A 24,385-nucleotide genomic window follows, 5' to 3' on the forward strand; every position below is an offset into this window, starting at 1 on the left:
GTAGGAATTCCACAGAGCACAGAAAAAAGGAAATAATAAGCAGAAGACAAATATTCTTACTTTGGTGAAAAGGGGTGAGAAGAAATAAGTGAGAGATGGGCATGAGGGTTTGGGTGGAGGTCGCAAAGTTGAAATGTTCATGCTCAGAGAAACAGGTATAGATACTGGTGATGAGTGGAGGAATTAGATGGGTAAGACAAATGGGAGGTAGATGGCAGCCGAAAACCAGCACAGGAATGAAAAGATGCTTTAATTTGTATAAAGAGTTATTAAAAATACAATGAAAAAAATAAAATGTAGAAATGTGTGTGTGTGTATGTACATATATATGTGTATATATATATCAGAGGTAGGATTTGAACAACCCAGGTCTTTCTGAATTCAACTATATCTCTCTATCCACTATGTCATGCTGTCTTTTGAGCACAGTTAAGAGATAAATACATATGTGATTAGGATTAGATGATTAGATTAAACTTTAGAGAACAGAGAGCAAAAAAAAGTAAGACAGAAGAAAGAGATAAAGTGATGTTAGAAGGAAACATAGTGACACATAAAAAAGATGAAAATGAAGAATGAAAAAATATGCAGAATGGAAAACTATTTAGACTGTATATGTTAGAATTGGTATCCAGTATTATTCCTGGATGAAAAGGAATACCAAAGTTTATACACCACTGCTTATGTACCCTGTCAATTTCTCCGTGTTGCAGCCCTGGGCTACATACTCCACGAAGTACTTCAGAGGTTGAAGAATTGTGCAGAAATTGGAGGGGGCGGGGAAGAATTCTTTATTCATTCACATACATCTTTAAGGAGCAGTCCTTTGACCTCTCGCTTCAGAGAATTTTGGTAGTTACTGACTGTTCTAAGAATAATGTCACTCAAGTTGTAAAACAGTTCATACAACATGTGCTTTCAATTCATATCAACAAAGGGAACTAGAAAATGAGTTTTGAAAAGCAATCTTCATAGGAAATTTCATAATACAAGAGAATGATGAATTCTGGCTTGACTTTTCTTGTTTTCAGCAAAGCAATTCTAATGAAGTAAAAATAGTTTTTCCATACACAAATGTGGATTCAAGAATTAAACTGGTTTACGTGGCACTGTCGAATTTAATGTCTTAAACATCTGGAAAGACAATTTGATGGCATTTCATTTTCCACTGAGTTATTTCATATTTCAGTAAGGTTAGCCTTCAAAATTGAATGATATTCTACTAACTTTCTGATTAATTTGTTGTGAATTAAGACATTTAAAATATCTGACTTGTCAACATTGTGTCTTTAGAAGGTATTTTATTTAAATATCAATTGATTGTATAACTTTTAATTTCGTAGACATATTTTGTTGCCCAATGCTATTGGAACAAATTTATAATGTTCCAAATATCTGAATAAGAATAGAAAAAATGCAAAAGAACTGAATAGCCTATTATCAAAGAGTGTCTCTCAAAAAACCTACAGGAACTAAATTCTAAAAAATAAAACCCAGTCATGTTATAAGTAAAAATAAAAAAAGAGTGAAACTCCCAAATAGTCAGAAAATTTTGTCATTATCTTCTAAATCTATATTAAGCAAATGAGAAAATTTATGCAAAACATTACAATATAAAGCTCCATTTAATGTAAATTATTATTACAGTTTTTGAACTGAGCCTTACATGGTAAATGTAATATCTTCTGAATTTTTTCAAATTTAGAAATTCTATTCCTAGTGTCAAGGAATTAATGTGATGTATAAAGTACTACTGATACTCCCCCCCCTGCAAAAAAACAAAAACAGAAACAAAACACCCAACCCCCAGGATCCTATGTTAAACAGAATGGAATTAATTATGCATTTTTCATTTTTGAGGATTAATAATAAGATACATACATATATATTCTCTCCTTTCAAAAAATGTTGGATGTTGAAACTTAGACACTTGCATGTTTAAATTATAATAAAACTGTGGAATTATGTAATCTTGGATTTGGAAGTGATTTCAGAGGTTATCTAGTACAATCCTTTCCCAAATCATAAATCTCATCTAAAAAACTCCAACACGTGTCTTCAGTTAGCATACAATAGAAGCCCCCTAGTGATAAGATATTTGCATTCAATTCCATTTTGCAAGTTCCAGTTGTTAGTATAAGATAGTATGTGATGTGTTTTGCTGCCTATGTATATTATGTGTGTCTGCATGGGTCTGTCTAGATGTGACTTGAAGAGAGGTATGAATAGATATCTTTAGAGTCTCTTCCACTCATTCTTGTCCATGGGAGATTGATTCCTGCCAGAAAGGGAGGCAGCAGATTGGGGCCAGAGGCTGGCCACTCTCTTCTCCTCAAAAAAGGGTAACGGGCTAGAATTATATCTATCTTCTTCCTTACATGTTGATGACCTTTTGTGGTTCAGTTGTTTTTCAGTCAAATCTGACTTTTCATGACCTCATTTAAGATTTTCTTGGGAAGATACTAGAATACTTTGCCATTTTATTCTTCAGCTCATTTCATAGATGAGGAAACCAAGGCAAACAGGGTTTAAGTGTCTTGCTCAGGGTCACACAGATAGTAATTGTTTAAGGTTGAATTTGAACTCAGGAAGATGAGTCTTTCTGACTCTAGATCTAGCATTCTATCCATGGAGCCACCTAGCTGCCTGTGCTGATAGTCCAGGAGAGATAATTTTTAGATTTAAGCTGAGCTCCTCATTACTATCCCTTAACAGGAAAGGGGTAACTGAAGCTATAAATCAAAAGCTTTACTCCCTTCCCATCAAATGCCAGTTTCACAGTGAATACACGCAGCAAATAACAAATAAACTCATTTATTTGAACTGATAGCACACAGAAATCAGAGAGTATATAGATGAGGATATATACCAGATGAGCTCTACCCCTGGCAGTGAAATATCCTAGTTCAACCAGAAGAGTCCCAGATATTATCCAAGAGGTAATTACCCAAAAACTAATGTAGCAAGTTGAGATAGGGACACAATTGGGATCTTAGCAACTTTACATGTCATCTTGTTTTTATTTATTTATCTACTTATTTATCTGTTTATCGTGTTTTATTTATTTATTTATTTCTTTTTAGTTTCCACAAGATTTGGAGTTCCAAATTTTCTCTCCATCTCTCCCCTCCCCCTACCCCAAGACATTGTGCATTCTGATTACCCCTTCCCCCAATCTGCCCTCCTTTCTATCACACCCCTCCCTTCCCTTATCCCCATCTCCTCTATTTTCTTGTAGGGCGATATAGATTTCTATACCCCATTACCTGTATTTCTTATTTCCCAGGTGCATGTGAAAACAATTCTCAGTATTCGTTCCTAAAACTTTGAGTTCCAGCTTCTCTCCCTTCCCCCCTCCCCACCCATCCCCACTGAGAAGGCAAGCAATTCAATATTGGCTATACATGTGAAGTTATGCAAAAGGCTTCCATAAAAGTTATGTTCTGAAAGACTAACTATATTTCCCTCTATCCTATCCTGCCTTCTATTTATTCTATTCTTGCTTTTGACCTTATCCCTCCCCAAAAATGTTTACTTCTAATTACTCCCTCCTCTCCTTTGCCCTCCCTTCTATCATTCTTCCCCCACATCGGACATATTCCCTTCTCCCCTCCTTTTCTGTAGTGTAAAATAGATTTTCATACCAAATTAAGGGTGCATGTTATTCTCTCCTCAAGTCAAATGTGATGAGAGTAAGCTTCACTTTCTCCCTCTCACTTTCCCCCCTTTCCCCTCCATTGAAAAAGCTTTTTATTGACTCTTTTATGAGAGATAATGTGCCTAATTCCATTTCTCCCTTTCTCCTCCCAATATTTTCCTCTCTCACTCCTTAATTTTATTTTTTTCAGATATCATCCCTTCCTATTCAACTCACCCTGTGCTCTCTGTCAATATGTGTATAATCCCTTCAGCAACCCAAATACTGAGAAAAGTCTCAAGAGTTACAAGTATTACCTTTCCCTGTAGGAATGTAAACAGTTCAACTTTAGTAAGTCCCTTATGATTTCTCTTTCCTGTTTACCTTTTCATACTTCTCTTGCTTCTTGTGTTTGAAAGTCAAATTCTCTATTCAGTTCTGGTCTTTTCAACAAGAATGCTTGAAAGTCCTCTATTTCATTGAAAGACCATTTTTTCCCCTGAAGTATTATACTCAGTTTTCCTGGGTAGGTAATTCTTGGTTTTAATCCTACTTCCTTTGACTTCTGGAATATACTATTCTAAGCCCTTTAATCCCTTAATGTAGAAGCTGCTAGATCTTGTGTTATCCTGATTGTATTTCCACAGTACTAGAATTTTTTCTTTCTGGTTGCTTGCAATATTTTCTCCTTGACCTGGGAACTCTGGAATCTGGCTACAATATTCCTAGGAGTTTTTCTTTTGGGATCTCTTTCAGGAGGTGACCAGTGGATTCTTTCAATATTTATTTTACCCCCTGGTTCTAGAATATCACGGCAGTTTTCTTGATAATTTCATGAAAGATGATGTCCAGGCTCTTTTTGTGATCATGGCTTTCAGGTTGTCCCATAATTTTTAAATTGTCTCTCCTGGATCTATTTTCCAGGTCAGTTGTTTTTCCAATGAGATATTTCACATCACCTGCTATTTTTCATTCCTTTGATTTTGTTTTATAATTTCTTGATTTTTCATAAAGTCATTAGCTTCCATCTGCTCCATTATAATCTTTAAGGAATTATTTTCTTCAGTGAGTTTTTGGATCTCCTTTTCCATCTGGTCAATTTTACTTTTTAGTGCATTATTTTCCTCATTGACTTTTGGGTTTCTTTTTCCATTTGGGTTAGTCTATTTTTTAAAGTGTTATTTTCTTCAGCATTTCTTTGGACCTCCTTTAGCAAGCTGTTGACTTGCTTATCATGATTTTTTGGCATCGCTCTCATTTTTCTTCCCAATTTTTGCTCTACTTCTCTTACTTGATTTTCAAAATCCTTTTTTGAGTTCTTCCATGACCAATTCGTATTTTTTTAGAGGTTTTGGATGGAGGTACTTTAACTTTGTTTTCTTCTGTTAACATTCTTTGGTCCTCCTTGTCACCAAAGTAAAATCCTATAGTCTGATACCTTTTCCTGTCTTTGTTCATTTCCCCAGCCATTTACTTGACTTTCGAGCTCTTTGTCAAGGTTGTTCTCTGCTTCCAGTGGGGGTGGGAGGTGTATTGTTAGCCTCTCTTTCCCCTCACAATCTGTGGGGCTTAGAGCTCCAGAAACAGTTGCTGTCTCTTGTCTGCTGCTTCTGTGGCTGCCACAAGTTCCTTTGTCCCTCCCCCCCTCAGCTGTCCTGGGGCTGGGGTTGGACCATTCCACTCTTCCACACTGGTCCCACAGGCTTTTTCCACAGACCTTCCAATTTGTCCTTAGCGTTTTGGGGTCCTGAAGTCTGGAAACTGCCACAGGTGCAAGTGATTCAGTCTCCCCAAGGCCTGCTCACATCCTCTCTGTGCCAGCGTGGCCCACACTGGACTGTGCTCTGCTTCCAGTGCAGTGTGATAGACACTTTCCAGCAACCTTCCAGGCTGTCTTGGGCTGGAGATTTGCTTCACTTCGTCATTCTCTGTGTTCTGCCACTCCAGAATTTGTTTAGCACCATTTTTTTTACAGGTATTTGACTGGGCTTGGGGGCAGTGCTCTAGAAAGTGCATGCTGTTACTCCTCCTTCTTGGCTCTGCCCCCTTCAGCTTCTTTCCAGAGTTTTTTCCTCCCTTCAGGGACTTGAAAAGAATCTGGAACCACACATCTTTCTTAAAACTAAAAACTGGAAAATCAGGTTCCCTCTTCTCTCAAGCTCTTATCAAATCTGCCCTTCTGTGCTCATGAAGGCATGGAGCATTGCATTATCAATCCATAAGGGTGGGTGTTCTTGAGTCAATCAATCATACTAGCCCATTTAAGATAATGAACAAAATGCTCTAGTCCTCCTGAGTATACCGTAATCAAGTGGGAACACTTCCATTGAGTCCTACTTGTGGGAGAATGCATCAAAGACTTTTTGTGGCAATGTTTTGTATCAATTGTTCTTACTATATACCACATGAGTAAATATCCCTTTCTAAAAGTTAAGTAAGTCTGGTTGACTAATTTATATCAACTGATAAGCACCCCATTAGTGATTGTGATCTATAGCACACAAAAAAAGATACTCTCAATTATTCTTCAATTGTCTCTCCTGGATCTATTTTCCAGTTCAATGGTTTTACCAATGAAATATTTCGCATTTTATTCTATTTTTTCATTCTTCTGATTTTGTTTTTATTGTTTCTTGATGTCTCATAAAATCATTAGCTTCTACTTGCCCAATTCTAACTTTTAAGGAATTATTTTCTTCAATGAACTTTTGTACCTCCTTTAATCCTAGAGCCAGGAACGGACAAATAGCCATGAGGAGATAGATTTTCCCCCTTTGGAATCTAGTGTCCCAATATAATTCAGGGTTAAGAGAGAAAAGCCAGAGAACATCCTGCATACTCATTGTCTCCTGTTTATCAGTGCCACAACCCATTTTAGGTATGTATTATTACCATCCTGGATTATCAAAATTTTTTAAATTTTGTTTTGAACTTAAGAAATAAAACAAGCATTTCCATAATGTAATAGAATAGAAAAAAAGATGATAGTACATGAAACTATTATGTACAATTTGCTATTCCTTTTAAATACATAATAAAGTTATCATGTAACTTTCTTTTTTCCTTTTTTTTTCTTATCTCCCCTCTTAGCCCCTCCTCTCACTAATGGTCTTCTAATAGGTATTGGCTCTACTCTCCCTTTCCTCTACTCCAATTTCCATATCATACTGATGCTGGATAAATATTACTTCTAGAAAGCTGTGACAGGCAGTAAGGCATAAAAAATAGTCAGCCTCCGAATCATGAAGATTTGGGTTCATGTTTTGCCTCTGCCATTCAATACAATGTCTATGTGACTCTGGGCAAGTCACTTCTCAGTGTCCTAGGAAAGAAACTTTTGGAGACTACACATTTCAGAACATAATTATAGTAGCTAACATGTACATAACAATTTAAGGTCTGTTATGTTATTTGATCCTCACAAAAACTTTAAGAAATATTATTATTGTCATTTCTATTTTATATATGAGGAAAATCAAAGTAAGAGACTTTCCAGGATCACATAGTTGATAATTATCTGAGGGAGGGTTTGAATTCAGTTCTTTCTGACTCCAAGTCTGGAATTCTATCTACTTTGCCCTCTAGCTACTTATCTACATTGTTAGAAGAATTTTATTCATATAGGAGTTCCATATGCTACAGAAATCACAGATTCATTCTCCACTCAGATGTATGGTCTGATCATGTTGTTCCTCATTTCCAAACTGTTCAATGATTTTCCATTGACTAACAATTACTAAATAGTAATTGTTTCTCTTTTACTCAGCAACTCTTGGGGTCTTCCCCAACCAATTTGATTTTTTTCTTTTTGATTAAGGGGTCCATCCTTTGAGTAACTACTTAAAGAAACCTCTTCATTGAATGGGTATATCTCACTCAAAGTCAGACCTTAGACTGAAAGGACCAGGGTCTCACATTGCATCTTGGGCCATCTCCAGCTGTCCTAATGAATATCTGGCCACTGGCCCCAGATGGCTCAGGAGAAGAAAGTAAGATGGGTGACCTTGCATGGCCCTCCCTCACTCAAATCAAAGTCAGCTGCAAATCATGTCATCATCTTGATGTCATGGTCCTCTTCAAGAATGAAGGACAAACACAGTAACAGTGATCTGATCATGTTGTTCCTCTTTTCCAAACTGTTCAATGATTCCCCATTGACTACCACACTTATTTCAGACTTCTTAACTTTCCAACTATAACCCTTTACTTTCTGTCACCACCCTACCTCTCCAGCTTCGTGTAACACTTTGCTCTTCCATGTGTCCTATGTTTCAATCAGACCATTTCCTTCATGACACGCCTCTACTGAAGATGATGCATGCTATCCTACCTTTTGTTTTTGTCTTTGTTCATACTGTTAGCTATGTCTGATATGCTCTTTCTTCTGTCTCTGGCTGTTGAAGTGCTATCCATCTTTTAAGAATTTTTCCCCAAATATCAATTCAATTAATCAATAAAGCAACAAGAATTTGTTCAGTGAAATTTTTTCCTTCGGTGAATTTTCTTTTCCATTTTGTCAGTTGTGTTTTTAAAGGAATTGTTCAATTTTTCTTCTGTCTCTCTCTAATTTGACTTTAAAAGTCCTTCTTGAGCTCTTCCAAGAAGGCTTTTTGGGCTTGAGACTGGTTCATATTCCCCTTTGAGGTTTCAGATGTGGGTATAGTGACAGTGCTCCTCTTGTGAATTTGTATTTTGATCTTTCCTTTTCTCATAGTAAGAATCTATGGTCTTTGCTTTTCTAAGTTGTTTTTTGCTCATTGTTTTTGCCTTTTTTCTGGCTTTCTCTACTTCTGAGGTATAGGGGACTCTGTCCCACGCTTCTTGTCCTGGGGGCTAAGGGCCTGGTTACTGACTTTGTGTTCTGAGACCTCAGGTTCTGGCAGGTAGAAGGTGTATAATGCTGTGGCTTACCTGGTACTGAGGGGGAGCTAGCTGGTGTGTGCTAAGGCCAGGTGAAGTCTTCTGTGTTTCCTTGGGGTTACAGTGAAGTTCATGGTACAAGGTGTGGGAGGGGGGTGATCTGGCCTCTGGAGGTCTCCTCCTCCCTGAGGGCAGTGCTATAGCACAGGTAGGTTCAGCTGATGGTGGATGCCCATCTATGGTGCCAGTGGTGGTTCTCTGCCTTAGTGTCTGCTGATTCCCCTGGCTATGCAAAGGCTCACAGGGGCCCTAGTGTTGGTGTTTGCCAGTTCCACCACTCTGGGGCTCAGGATCTTCTGTTGGTTTGCTAAGGTGGGTCTTGCTGCTGGCTTGCCTGGACACTTCCTGTCCTATACTGGTTCCCTTCAGCAAGAGGGACCTTTCCTGTTAATCCCCCTAGCTTCTCAAGCTAAAAAAACTGCTGCACCCTGTCTTTCTGCTGGCTCCACTATTCCAGGATTTTTCCTAGGGTGATATTTTTTGGGTTTTACAAGATGAGTAAAGGAGAGTGAGAGTGACTTACTGCTTACTCGGTCATCTTTGCTCCTGGAATTTCTCAACAAGAATTTGTTGAGTACCCTTTATATATGTTAGACCTCATGTTAGGTGCAAAGGATACAAAGACAGAAATGAAACAGAACTTGTCTTCAAGAAGAATCCATTCTATTAGGGTAGACATGTACATTTACAAGTATATATAACATAAGTATAAGATAATTTTTTGGAGGGTAGAGATCAACAACAGGTAGAACCAAGAAAGATCTCATTTAGGAATCAGCAAACAAGCTAAAATTTGAAGAAAACTAGAAAATATAAGAAGTGAAAGGGAAGGGAGGGTACATCCCAGGTATGGGCAAAAGCATAGATAGAAAATGGAATTTTCTGTGTTTGTGACAGCAAGAAGGCCACTGTGGCTTGACAACAGAGTCTATGAAGGAGAGTAATATATAACAAGGCTGGCAAAGTGGACTGGAGCCAGATTGTGAAGGGTTTTAAAAGCTAACAAAAGAATTTGTATTTGATCCTTAGAGATAATTGTGAACTACTGAAGTGAGTTAAGAATATCTCTTTGGCCAATGGGTGGATGATGGATCAAAGGAAAAAGAGCCTGGAGGGAGGGAAACCAGTTAGGATCCTTAATCCTCAGAGTCAGTAATGTTTCTTTTCTCATGATGCACTTGTTTTGCAAAGCTCTTATAAACTTATGGATCATTTGTATTCTAGTTATTTCTATGAGATGAATATAAAAGGTCATAGCACCAATACCTCAAATTCTCTCTAGGCTCTCTCTCTCCCTGGCACAGAACTGATACCTTTAGCTGTATTTTCACCCCTGTTGGCAAGTCTGGACTGGTTCCCCAAGGGGACAGCATATTACTCTAACTCAGTGTCAGGGTCCTAGGTATAATCTTAGTTCCGGGGAAATATGCATCTATGTTCACAACTGTAATTCTAGGTCCTAAGTGGTAGACATTCCTTCTCCTCCCTCCCTCCCTCCCTCCCTCCCTCCCTCCCTCCCTCCCTCCCTTCCTTCCTTCCTTCCTTCCTTCCTTCCTTCCTTCCTTCCTTCCTTCCTTCCTTCCTTCCCTCCTTCCTTTTCTTCTTCCACAGATGGTGGGCGTAATTCAAGGTTGAGGCTTGACAAGGCAAGACAAGGAACCAAGGGATTTAGGAGAAGAAGAAAGGGTAGAATTGCATTGGTTCACTAATAGGTCAAGATGGATAAGGGAGGAGTATATAGCCAGTATAAGCAAGATGGCTTGGGAAAAAATGGAGGGTGAAGAGACTGAAGGTCAAGGCAGATGAAGAGGTGGAATGTCAATATACTGTAATCAGACAAAATAATGTCAAAGTTCATATGTTCGTAGCTTCTTAGATTCAAAATCCTTAAATGTAGGATTTGTAAAAAGGAAATATTTTAGGTTTAGTCTAACTATTTTTACATTATTTTTACAAATATGGAAATGGATCATCTTATCCTGGAAACTGAGGCCCAGAAAGGTGAAGGGTTTTGCTCAGGATCACATTGTTGGCAGAATTAAGACTATAATCCAGGTCTATTGATAGTCTTCATCCAGTGATCTTACAACATGCTCTGACTTAGAGTGAGGTAATGCCCATTCTGTGAATAGGCCAAGATCTCCCATTGCATCCTGGACCTTCTCCAGCCATCCTGATGAATATATGGTCACTGGATCCAGATGTCTCAGGAGAGGAAAGTGATACTGGTGACCTTGCAGAGCACTCCCTCACTCAAAACAAAGTCAAGTTCAAGTCATGTCACCATTTCTCTGATGTCATGGTCTTCTTCGAAAACAAAGGACGAACACAATCCTGTGAGTAGACCGAGCTGCATACGTATAGACAAACATGTTCTGAGAATTTCAATTAAAGAAACATTTGAGCATGTAAATTAGTGCTGTGTTCTTTTCCTGCAGCGATTTCATACTTTGTTAATTAGTGACCAGTGCTATGATGAAACCTCCCAGGTGATCCTTCATGTATACACGATTATCTATCATGATCATGAGAAAATTTGAACTTATGAACATGGAAGGTCAACAGAATTTCTTTCATATAGGCTATGAAAAGATCAGTTTTTTTGTTTAGGTATGAGTATGCTCACCAGTTGACTCAGGATAGATAGCTGATAAGAATGAAACTGCAGCTGATATTCATAGATACTATCAACTGTCAATATCTCACTTTCAGAATCCTTTAAATGGAGTCATTATGCAACATTCTTCAAGTGGCATTTTATAAATAATAGATTCCCTGGATATAATTTTTTTTGGTATCTAAATAACAATACAATAAGATGTGAGTATAATAATAGATGTATATAGCCTCACCTCCTGCTTTCCTTGCTAAAAAGGATATAATAATTTTGGAATTAGTTAAAGCCCTCTGTTGTAATGGAACGGTACCACAAATGGGTGACATTTCAACTATTCCCATGTCACTGGCATCTGAGATCTTTCTGGGGACTGGTCTTCCTTCTAATAAGTTCTGACATCCTGAATGAATATGTACTAGTCTACTTACTTGGAAAAATGAAGAAAATAGGCCCTTAGTACTAAGTATATTCACAAACTAATGAGCTGATGGGACTCGGTTTGCGGTCAGGAAGACCTGAGATCAAATCCAGCCTCAGACACTTATTAGCTGTGTGACTCTGGGCAAGTCACTTAACCCTGTTTGCCTCATCTGTAAAATGAGCTGGAGAATAAAATGGTAAGCCACTTCACTATCTTTGGCAAGAAAACCCTTAACAGACCCACGAAGAGTTGGATGCAACTAAAATAATTGAACCCTATAGTAGTATGCCTTTAAAGTCTCTACCAGTAGGTGGCAACATAGTCCTAAATATTGATTACAAAAGTCCAACAGAAGAAAATTTTAAATGAAAATTTAAACAACAAAATAGGATTTAATTAAACTTTGCTCTAGTAACATTTGAGTTTGTAGCTTATGTTCGCTTGATCAATATAAAATGAATTTCCCATTTCAATATCATACATTGATATGTATGTATCTTTATACTTATATGTATATGTATGTATCGTTATATATGTATCTTTAATTTTAAAATCTATTTCAAAGATTCAGAATTTGTGACAAGTATATTTATTATATTGTTATGTCATCAACTCAGGGTCAGAAGGGACTTCCGAAACCATTTAATTCAGTAAGACATCACACACAAGAGATTAAATGTGTGGGGCAGGGGATCGAGGGCATGCTGTGGTGCCAGGAAGACCTGTGATCAAGTACTGCTTTTGATCCTAAGTGATGGATGGACACATCACTTAATCTCGGTGGTTTCTGGCAGCACTCTAAAACTATAAATTGAAGATAAATTGCTAATGTTCACAGGTGATCTATATAGATCTTTCATTCTTCTCCAGGCTACTTTCTAGACTGTCTCTACTATGCCTCAACTATTCATTCTAAAACTTCAGTCCACCATGGAATTCATACAGTGGAAGTACCTTTTGCCCCGATAGACCTCTCCAAGTGAGTGGGTAGCTCCTCCTTAAACCCCCATTTACAGAGGACTCTTCAGCCAAACAAGTCTCATTCTCTTCAGGCTGCACTCCAGCCTTTCTCAACCACAACCTGCTCAGATATCTTTGTGTCCTCCTTTTCCTTTATCAGTTTTCTTTTATGTGTTATCTTCCCTCCCCAACCCCCATTAGAATTTAATTTCCTTGTCTTTTGGGGTGGATTGTATTTGTATTTCCAGTGTTTAAGCACTGTATCTGGCACATAGTAAGCACTTATTAGGTGGGGAGAAACTCCCTCTATCAAAAGTACATATAACATTTATTATTGTTCAGTCTTTTCAGTCATGTCTGACTCTTCACGATCCCATTCCGGGTTTTCTTGGAAAAGATAGGGGAGTGGTTTGCCATTTCCTTCTCCAACTCATTTTATAGATGAGAAGATTGAGGCAAACAGGATTATATGATTTGCTCAGGGCCACACAGCTAGTAAGTGGCTGAGACCAGATTTGAACTTAGGAAGATGTCTTCCACACTCCAGGTCCAGGACTTTATCCACTGTGCCATCTAGCTGCCACATGTAATGTATACATACATTTAAATCTATGTTACATATGTCCATACAAACTATATACACATATAACTGAGATATGTCTTGTCAACTCTGGTAAGAAATGACCAAAGAATCACAGAGGTTTTGCAACCACCGTTTCCTCCAAAAATACCGAAAAACTCACTATAAGCAAAAAGCTTTCTTTATTTCATTGAGGGAGGGAAATTAGACACTTGTCAAGGCATTCTGTAGTAGGAGACTCAGGGCAGTGGGGCTAAACCTTGATCTATATATTTCTGTCTAGATAAAGACTCAAATAGTGTAGTGAAGCAGAAATGTGTGAGACACAACAGTAACAGTGAGGCAAAGTTGTTTAGTGACAAGTAGTTCATTCATAGCAGCACTTTGTGTCTGGGCCTGTTGGTGTTTGTCCAAGTTCAGGGACCATCAGGTGCTGTGATTTAGTTGCAGCAGCGTTCATCCAGAGGGTGAGCACAAAGCACTGTTGTCTTGCCACGCTTGCTTGTTGGGCTATAGCTCTGGAAAACAAGGTATTTCCTAGTAATAAAAAGAGAGGGGTGGTCTTGGATCCTGACCATCTCATATCAGTATGTAGGATTTTTATCAGATGTCTGTGTCTTAGTATGTCATAAAGAATAAAGATTAAACCAGAGGAGTTAATTTGGTCCTAGAAGCAATAGGGTGTCATTGGAGTTTATTGAGGAGAGTGTCATAGATCTATATTTTAGGAAAACTACTTCAGCAGTTGTGAAGATAGACTAAAACATGAGGGGATACTAATTCAGAGACTGTTGCAGTAATACAGAAAAGATGTAGTTTGGACCTACACTAGAGGGGTGACTGTGATAGTCGAGAAATGGAGACAAAGGTAAGAGATGTTTGTTTTTCTAAGCTCTTCACATCATGTCCCCTCCCTCTTTTCAATCTCCTTTCTTATTCATCCCCTCCATACGCTTTGTGGTTCATCCACTCCCTCACTTACTCTATGTTCCTCACTCACAAGGAATGGTACAGTAGAAAAATTAATAAATTCACTGCCCACATGACTTTAGACAAGTCACTTAACTGTTCTGGGCTTTAGATCCCTCATCTGACTAGGTGACCTCTGAGATCGCTTCTACTTCTAGATCTATGATGAGCCCATGCTGGTAATGTTCTAATTTCTGCCACTTAGAATCTCTGGTTTTTCTCAACATTCAGCTCAGGTATTACCTCCTGTGTCCTCCAATCTGCTACTGCCTTCCCTTCTAAAGCTATCTCCCATGTACTCTTTAACTATCAATTTATGTACACTCTTTTTTTTTGGCCTAGATCTATGATTTCATTGGTATGAGGAATTCCGCGTGCAGAAACCTCCACCGCCAATGCAGATCTGAAATTGTTGTACAATGTATGTAGTCTTAGAGAGTTGCCCAAACCAATTAGAGGTTAATTTGCTCTTCATTTTCCATCAGAGACTCTACTTCAGGAACATTATGCCTCCTCTAGGCTTAGCTCATCACCTGAAATCTCATCTTCACACAGACTGCCTCAGTTTTTGTTCTTTATGTCTTCTTAACTCCTTCAGTTGCCTCTCCTGAATTGGAGGAGAAGGGGCAGAGCAATAAACTCTTCCTAATGCTTGCCTTTATAAGGAGTTCTTGAACTTTACAGGTAACTCCATTTTCTGTCAGCTTCTCTATTCAGGATAGCCCTGATGGCCACTCACTCACCCCACCTTTTCAACTTCTTTTTGTACATAGTCTTTCTTCATTTGTTTATAAACTCCTTGAGTACAAGGACTATCTTTTTTATTATTTGCATCCTTAGAGATTAGCAAAGGCAGCTAGGTGTTACAGTGAAGAGTGTCAAGCCTGGAGTCAGGAAGATTTATCTTCCTGAGTTCAATCTGGCCTCAGTTACTTACTAGCTGTGTGACCTTGGGCAAGTTCCTTGACCTAGCTTGCCTCAGTTTCTTATCTGTAAAATGAGCTCAGAGAAGGAAATGGCGAATGACTCAAATATATTTGCCAGGAAAACCTCACATGGGGTCATGAGGAGTGGGTCAAGACTGAAACGCCTGAACAATAACCCAGAGGTATAGTTTTCTGCTTGAAAAGAACACAAATTTTATTTCATTCCAAATCTTTTCCCCTTTTATTCAACCTAGCTGTATCTCAGATTTTTTTGTTTGCTTTTTAGAATATATATATGCCTCCAAAAAAAGCATTTTAGTTTGCTTACTACTTTAATGGATTTTGTACAACCTTGCAGATATTAAGTACTTATATGTTTGTTGAACTGAAGGAAATTGAACTTGAGATGAGTTAATTATTTCAACTGAGCACATTTCTTGGAAGAAAAAAATTTTCCATAAAATAGAAAGCATGCTGGATTATTAAAAAAAAAAATCACTGTGAGAATGAAATGAAATAAAGTAAAGCCTTTATTCCCTCCAGCACTGAATTCAAGGATGATTTTATTCTTTGCATACATTGGATAACGTAATGTAATGGGACAATGACTTTTTTGTGAAAGACACCAAAATGTTATTCAAATGGATATTTATCAACAGTATCTATTAAAAACTGAGGACATAGCATTAAATTTTAATTTAGTGAATATTATTCTGATAGCAGCCAAAGTAATCACATGCAAGTGCATTGCATTCTGTTAATCTAACAATACAAGGTTTGAACTTAAAGAATGTAGAGGTCTTTATCAATATCAAGCTCCTTCCTCATTATGTATTTCTCCCTTGTGTTTACTATCAATTGGTTTCTCAGGATATTACAAACTGTTAACCCATATTTTATAAAACACAGTGCCACAGATAGAAAAATCAACAAAACTGGTAGATGTTAGGCCATTTTCCTTCAGGGTTTGGAAGGGAGCAAATAGAGTGGTAATAGTAGTGGTGGTAGGGGATTCAGTAGGCATTGTTCTGGGATGGGCATATGATGGAAATGAAAATAAAATGAGTCCAATAAAATAAGACCTACAAAGAAAAGTGGGGGTCAGGGAGTGTGCAACACTCACTTTTTGTTTGAAAAACTGAAGACAAATTGAAGATTTGGGAAGTCTCCTTAGGTGAACCATTCAATATACTAGAGGTATTCTTCTAGATCTTTTGACATTCTGCGAGTACCAAGAGATCATACAGGATGTCCATCTGTTATTTCTCATCCTTACTAAGTGACTGTTCTGTGTTCTTTCTGGATCATATACCCTCTCAATAATTTAAGAAATATTATTCCTTCCACCCATGTCATCATTTTTAATATGATATAGCCTATAAAAAATGAATGACTTCTAAGGAAATAGAAGCCACAAATCTAAGAAGACTCTTTGATAAAATGGAGAGAGAAAATAATAAATCAAGGGGGTTGGAAGGCTGAGAGAAGGTTACTTTAGGCTAAACACAACCTGAATATAATTACTGGCAGAAAAGGAAGTATTTAATGGGCAAGGACAAGTTGAAGATATTATAGGTAGAAGTATGCTAATTGAAGCTATATCCTACAGGAAACCTGTGAAGATAGATTTAAGTTTTCTCAGTAAAAGAGGAGGAAAACAGGATAAAGAAATCCAAATTACTGAATTGTTATGTTTCAGGATATTTATGTTCATATGTGTATATATATACACGTATGTATATATATGTCTTGGTATGCACATGTATATATGCATGTGATGGCAATCAAATTAGGATCTTTTGCTATTTTTGTTTTACTAAAAGTGCTTCTGACTGAATAATGTGTTTAAAGAAGATCTTCCCCACCCATTGATGGGCCTGCCCATTGAGGGAAGCTTGATTAGGAGAGCTGTTTTGTAGGAGGGTCCCTAGTACCTTTTGTTTTTTCTATTGAGGCACTGTGTCTGAGGGTTATGCTCTCTGACTCTGAAAAGTGGTGAAAAGCACTCTGAGGGTGAGTTTTTAATTTGGGGCTTAATTTTTGGAAGAAGGTATGTGTGCCAGATGATACTGGAAAGTACTAAGCAGCCGTGCCGCACCCTCCCTCCCCCCACCCCCCTTTTGAAAACCCAGATGTTGGTGTTTCCCTCTCTGGTAAAGATGTATGTATGTTAATGGTTCCTGTCTATTGATTTTTGATTTCTCTGAAATTTTGATTTTCTCTGATACTTGTGCTTGATTGAAGTGATTGTTAAACCTTCAAAAGTTGCCTTTCCTTTTATGAGTGCAGATCTAAGAACCTGTGATAGCAGGCCTCCCTGTGTATGTTGGGGTGCTTATGGTTACAATGCATAGTCAATAAAAATTTTCAATTAAAAAATATGATATAGCCTACTAACACCAGCCATAAATCTCTCCATTGCCTTTTGCCATTATGATTCTTCAGAGAACACAGGTTTCAATGATTTGGAGAAGAAAGGAAAGTGGCCAATGCCCAGTGCTTTGCCACTTTTCCTATGGCCTTCTGTCTCTACAACATGCTTGCTCAATCCACTCATTCTGAAGGAAATTATAGTGACCATGGTCTAGCACCTCTGGCTTTTGTCCCACAATGCCACACTATAAGCCCACAGACACTGTGAGCATTACAGTTCATGTATGATACCCCTATGGCTAGCAAGCTCTCACTACTTATTTATTACTCTCCCTAAAAACTCTTCCTGACTTCTAACTCCTGCTCTACCATCCCCATCCTCCCCTACATCACCCATATACCACTACAACTGTCCAACACTTCCATTGTACCCTTTGGAATTTCCATATTATTAGGTACAACTTCATTTTATTCTAGGAATTTTCTTTTTTTAATTCAATATTCTATTTTTCTCTAATTACAAGTAAAAACCATTTCTAATATTCATTTAAAAAATGTTGAGTTCCAAATTTTCTCAGTCTCTCCTTCCCTCCCAATCATGGAGAAGGCAAGAAATTTGATATAGATTATACATGCAAAACATATTTCCATGTTAGTCATTATAAAAGAAAATAGGTAAAAAAACTCCAAGAAAAACAAAGAAAAAGTAGGCTTTGGACATTCAGACTCGTCAGTTCTTTCTCTGGAAATGGAGAGCATTTTTCATCATAAGTCCTTCAGAGTTGTCTTGGATACTGTAGGGCTGAGAATAGCTAAGTCACTAAAATTTTATCATCATACAATATTGCTGGTACTGTTTATAGTACGTTCTCCTTGTGTTAATTCCACTTTGCATCAGTTCATGTAAGTCTTTCCAGGTTTTTCTGAGAGCATCCTACTTGTCATTTCTCTTTTTTTAAGTTAATTTATTTATATTCGGTTTTGAACATTCACTTCCATAAATGTTTTCTCTCCCCACTTCCCCGAAGATGTCATGTAATCTGAAATAGCTCTACATACACATTCCTATTAAACATATTTCCACATTCTGCTTGTCATTTCTTATAACACTTCAGTATTCCACCATCTCACAATTGATAAATATCGACTCAATTTCTAATTCTTTGCCAGCACAAAAAGAGCTGCTATAAATATTTTGTACATATAGGTCCTTTTTTAAAATCCCTTTGGAATACATACCTAGTAGTGGTATTGTTTGATCAAAATGTATGCTTGGTCTCAAAGTCCTTTGGACATAGTTTTAAACTGCTCTCCAGAATGGCTGAATCAGTTCATGACTTCACCAACAGTGCATTAATATCCCAATTTTCCTACATCCCCTATAAAATTCATCATTTCCCTTTTCTGTTATAGCAGTCAATCTAAAGGATGTGGGGTGGTAGCTTAGAACTGTTTTGATTGGAATTTCTCTAATCCATAGTGATTTAGAGCATTTTTTCATATGATTATAGATAACTTTGATCACTTCATCTGAAAATTGCCTGTTTCTATCTTTTGACCATTTATCAATTGAGGAATAGCCTTTTCCCCCAATAAATTTGACTCAGTTCTCTATATATTTGAGAAATGAGGTCTTTATCAGAGAAACTTGCTGTAAATTTTTTTCACAGTTACGAATGCTATGTATTTCCCTCCATACTATTTACCCCTCTGTTTATCTTACTCTCTACTTTCACCCTGTTCATTCTCAGGTGTTTTGTTTCTGATTTTTACTTCCCCTAATCTTCTCTTCCTTCTATCGCCCCCTCTTCCCCTCTCTCATCTATTTCCCTCCTATTTTCCTGTATAAGATAGATGTCTATACCCAACCAAGTATGCATATTATTACCTCTTTGAGCCAATTTCTCTGAAAATAAGGTTCATGAGTGCCACTCCCCAATTCCCTCCATCTTCCCTCCCACTGTAAAAGCTCTTTCTCTCTGCTTGTATGTGAGAGAATTTACTTCATTCTACTTCTCCCTTTCCTCTTCTTCCAGTACATTCTTCTTTCTCATTTAGTTTTATTTTTTAAGATAACCATGCCATCATATTCAATTCATGCCAATATTCTCTATGTATACTCTAACTGCCCTAAAAATAAAATAATTTTTAGGAGTTACAAGTATCATTTTCCCATGTAGGAATGTAAACAGTTTAACCTTATTTAATCCCTTATGATTTCTCTTTCCTGTTTACCTTTTTATGCTCCTCTTGAGTCTTATATTTGAAAGTCAGATGTTCCATTTAGCTCTGGTCTTTTCACTAAGAATACTTAAAAGTCCTCTATTTCACTGAATATCTATTTTCCCCCTGAAGGATTATATCCAGTTATTCTGGGGTAGGTGATTCTTGGTTGTAAGTCTAGCTGTTTTGCCCACCAGAAGTATGCCAGGCTTTCCATCCTTGGAAGTAGAAGCTGCTAAATCTTGTGTTATCCTGATTATGGCCCCACAATATCTCAAGTGTTTCTTTTTGGCTACTTGCAATATTTTCTCTGGAAGCTCTGGAATTTGGCTATAATTTTTCTGGGAGTTTTTATTTTCAGAACTCTTTCAAGAGATGATCAACAGATTCTTTCAATTTCTATTTTATTCTCTGGTTCTAGAATATCAGGGCAGTTTTCCTTGACAATTTTTTGAGTGATAATATGAAGGCTTCTTTTTTCTTACCATGGTTTTCAGGATAGTCCAATAATTCTTAAATTATATCCTCTGGATCTATTTTCCAGGTTAATTTGTTTTTCCAGTGAGATAGTTCATATTTTATTCTATTTTGTCATTCTTCTAATTTTGCTTTATTGTTTCTTGATGTCTCATAAAATCACTAACTTCTACTCGCCCAATTCTAATTTTTAAGGAATTTTTTTTTCAGTGAACTTTTGTATCTCTTTTACCATTTGGCCAATTCTGCTTTCTAAAGAATTTTTCTTCAGTGAATTTTTGTACTTCTTTTTCCATTCAATTAATTTTGCTTTTTAAAGAATTCTTTGTTCTCTTGGATTTTTTTTGCCTCTTTTATCATTTGAGCTATTCTGTTTTTTTTAAAGTATAAATTTCTTCAGTATTTTTTTTTCTCCTTTACCAAGATTTGACTCTTTTAAAACTCTGAGTGTGAATGGGCTGAACTCTCTCATAAAACAGAGACAGATAGCAGAAAGGATTAAAACCATAATCCAACAATATGTTGTTTACAAGAAACACATTTGAAATGGGGGGGATACACATAGATTAAAGGTAAAAGGTTGGAGCAGAATATATTCTGTTTCATCTGATGTAAAAAAAACCAGCAGGGGTAGCAATCCTAATCTCAGACAAAGCAAAAGCAGAAATCTAATCAAATGAGATAAGGAAGGAAACTATATCCTGCTAAAAGGCACCATAGACAAAGAAGCAATATCATTACTAAACATATACTCCAAGTGGTACAGCATCCAGATTCTTAGAGGAGAAGTTAAGGGAGTTACAGGAAGAAACAGACAGCAAAACTATATTAGTGGGGGACCCCAACATACCCCTCTCTGAACTTGATAAATCTAACCTCAAAATTAATAAGAAAGAAGTTAAGAAGGTGAATAAAACTCTGGATAAGGTAGATATGATAGATCTCTAGAGAAAATTGAATGGGGATAGAAAGGAATATACCATTTTCTCAGTGGCACATGGCATGTAGACAAAAATTTACCATGTACTAGGGCATAAAATCCTCATAATCCAGTGCAGAAAGGCAGAGATAGTCAACACATCCTTCTCAGATCACAATGCATTAAAAATTATATGTAATAAAAGGCCATGGGAGGATACATAAAACATTAATTGGAAACTAAATAATCTAATCATAAATAATGAGTGGGTTAAACAACAAATCATAGAAACAATTAACAACTTCATTCAAGAGAATGACAATAATGAGACAACCTACCAAATCTTATGGGATACTACAAAAGCAGTTCTTAGGAGAAGCTTTATATCTTTGAATGTCTATATGAATAAAATAGAGAATGAGGAGATCAATGAATTGGGCATGTAGCTGAAAAAGCTAGAAAAAGAACAAATTGAAAATATCTAAGTAAATCCCAAATTAGAAATACTGAAAACCAAAGGAGAGATCGACAGAACTGAAATTAAGAAAACTATTGAACTAATAAATAAAACTAAGAGTTGGTTTTATGAAAAAAACCAATAAAATTGATAAACATTTGGCCAATTTGATTAAAAAAAATAAAACCAAATGACCAATATCAAAACTGAAAAGGATGAACTCACCACCAATGAGGAGGAAATTAAAACAATAATTAGAAATTACTTTGTCCAACTGTATGCCCATAAATTCGACAATCTAAATGAGATGGATGATTATTTTAAAAAATATAAATTGCCCAGATTAACAGAAGAGAAAGTTGAATACTTAAATAAACCCATTTCAAGAAAAGAAATTGAACAAGCCATTAATGAACTCCCTAGGAAAAAATCTCCAAGGCTGGATGGATCTGCAAGTAAATTACATCAAACATTTAAAGAACAGTTAATTCCAATACCATATAGACTATTTGGAAAAATTGGGGAAGAAGGATTCCTTCCAAATTCTTTTTATGATACAAATATGGTTTTGATACCTAAACCAGGAAGAGCCAAAGCAGAGAAAGAAAATTATAGACCAATTTCTCTAATGAATATAGATACAAAAACTTTAAATAAAATTTTAGCAAAATGAATACAGCCACTTATCATGAGAATAATACATTAGGATCAGGTTGGATTCAAGGAATGCAGGGATGGTTCAATATTAGGAAAACTATTAACATTATTGATCATATCAACAACAAAACTAACAGAAACCACATGATTATCTCAATAGATGCAGAAAAAGCTTTTGAAAAAATACAATACCATTCATATTGAAAGCACTAGAGAGCATAGGAATAAATGGAACTTTCCATAAAATAATAAGCAGGATCTATATTTTGTGTTTGGGTTCATCCTCTCATTGTGGAAGACCATGCCATCATAGAAATAATGACATGACTTGCACTAGACTTTGTTTTGAGTGAGGGAGGGCTGTGCAGGTCACCAGCCTCACTTCTCCTCCAGAGCCATCTGAATCCAATGACCAGATATTCATCAGGATGACTGGAGATGACCCAGGATGCAATGGGAGACCTTGGATCCTTTAGGCCTATCTAAAACCTACAGCAAGCACTATATGCAATGGAGGTAAGCTAGATGCATTTCCAATAAGATCAGGGGTGAAACAAGGATGTCCATTATCACCACTATTATTCAATATGGTACTAGAAATGTTTACTGTAGCAATAAGAGAAGAAAAAGAAATTGAAGGAATTAGAATTTAGAGAAAAAACCAAATTATCACTCTTTTCAAATGATATGATGATATACTTAGAGAATCCCAGAGATTCAAGTAAAAAAACTACTTGAAATAATAAACAACTTTGGTAAAGTTACAGGTTACAAATTAAACCCATACAAATCTTCATTTTTATATATTACTAACAAAGCCCAATAGCAAGAGATAGAAAGAGAAATCCCATTTAAAGCTACTGTAGACACTATAAAATATTTGGGAGTCTACCTGCCAAAACAAATCCAGGGACTCTAGGAACACAATTACAAAACACTTTTTGAACAAATTAAGTCAGATCTAAGTATTGGAAAATCACCAGTTGCTCATGGGTAGGCTGAGCTAATATAATAAAAATGACAATTCTACCTAAATTAATTTACTTATTCAGTGCCATACCAATCAAACTATCAGATAATTGTTTTCTAGAGCTAGAAAAAATAATATCAAAATTCCTCTGGAAGAACAAAAGGTCCAGAATATCAAGGAAACTAATGAAAAGAAATGCTAGGGAAGGAGGCCTAGCTCTACCAGATCTCAAATTGTATTATAAAGCACCAATTATCAAAACCACTTGGTACTGGCTAAAAAACAGAAGGGTAGACCAGTGGAATAGGTTAGGTACTCAAGACATAGTAGTCAATGAATATAGAAATGGTCTGTTTGATAAACCCAAGCATCCCAGTTTCAGGAATAAGAACTCACTGTTAGTGGAGCAAGAAATAGTGTATTTATCAGATTTATGGAGAAGGGAAGAGTTTTTGACTAAACAAGAGATAGAAAGCATTATGAAGTGCAAAATGGATAATTTTGATTACATTAAATTGAAAAGTTTTTGCACAACCAAACCTAATGCAGCCAAGATTAGGTAGAAAGCAGAAAACTGGGAAAGAATTTTTGCGTGATAAAGGCCTCATTTCTAAAACATATAGAGAACTGAGTCAAATGTACAAGAATACAAGTCATTCTCCAATTGATAAATGGTCAAAGGATGTGAACAGGCAGTTTTCAGAGGAAGAAATTAAAGTTATCTATAGTCATATGAAAAAATGCTCTAAATCACTATTGATTAGAGAGATGAAAATCAAAACAACTTTGAGATATCACATCATACCTATCAGATTGGTTGACATGACAAAACAGTAAGATGATAAACGTTGGAAAAGATGTGGGAGAGTTGGAACACTAATTCATTCTTGGTGGAGCTGTGAGCTGATCCAACAATTCTGGAGAATGATTTGGAACTATGCCCAAAGGGCTACAAAAATGTGCCTACCCTTTGAGTTAGCTATACCTAGGATTGTATCTCCAAGGGATCATAAAAATGGGAAAGGGTCCCACATATACAAAAATATTCATAGCAGCACTCTTTGTGGTAGACAAAAACTGGAAATCAAGAGGATGTCCATCAATTGGGGAATGGCTGAATAAATTACGGTATATGAATGTAATGGAATAATATTGTACTATAAGAAATGATGAACAGAAGACTTCAGAGAGGCCTGGAAAGACTTATATGAACGGATACTGAGTGAAAGGATAAGAAGCAGGAGAACTTTGTGCACAGCAACAGCCACAAAGTGCAAGG

At 36.7% G+C, this 24,385-nt stretch overlaps 1 long non-coding RNA gene across 1 annotated transcript in view; it reads right to left on the reverse strand.

Moving 5' to 3' along the window:
• Positions 1-24,385, reverse strand: part of LOC140505372 (uncharacterized) — a 44,981-nt gene that overhangs the window by 2,186 nt on the left and 18,410 nt on the right. The gene's annotated exons all lie outside the window — the stretch shown is intronic.

This window comes from Notamacropus eugenii, chromosome 5 (assembly GCF_028372415.1).
Source record: "Notamacropus eugenii isolate mMacEug1 chromosome 5, mMacEug1.pri_v2, whole genome shotgun sequence".
Lineage (NCBI taxonomy): Eukaryota > Metazoa > Chordata > Mammalia > Diprotodontia > Macropodidae > Notamacropus > Notamacropus eugenii.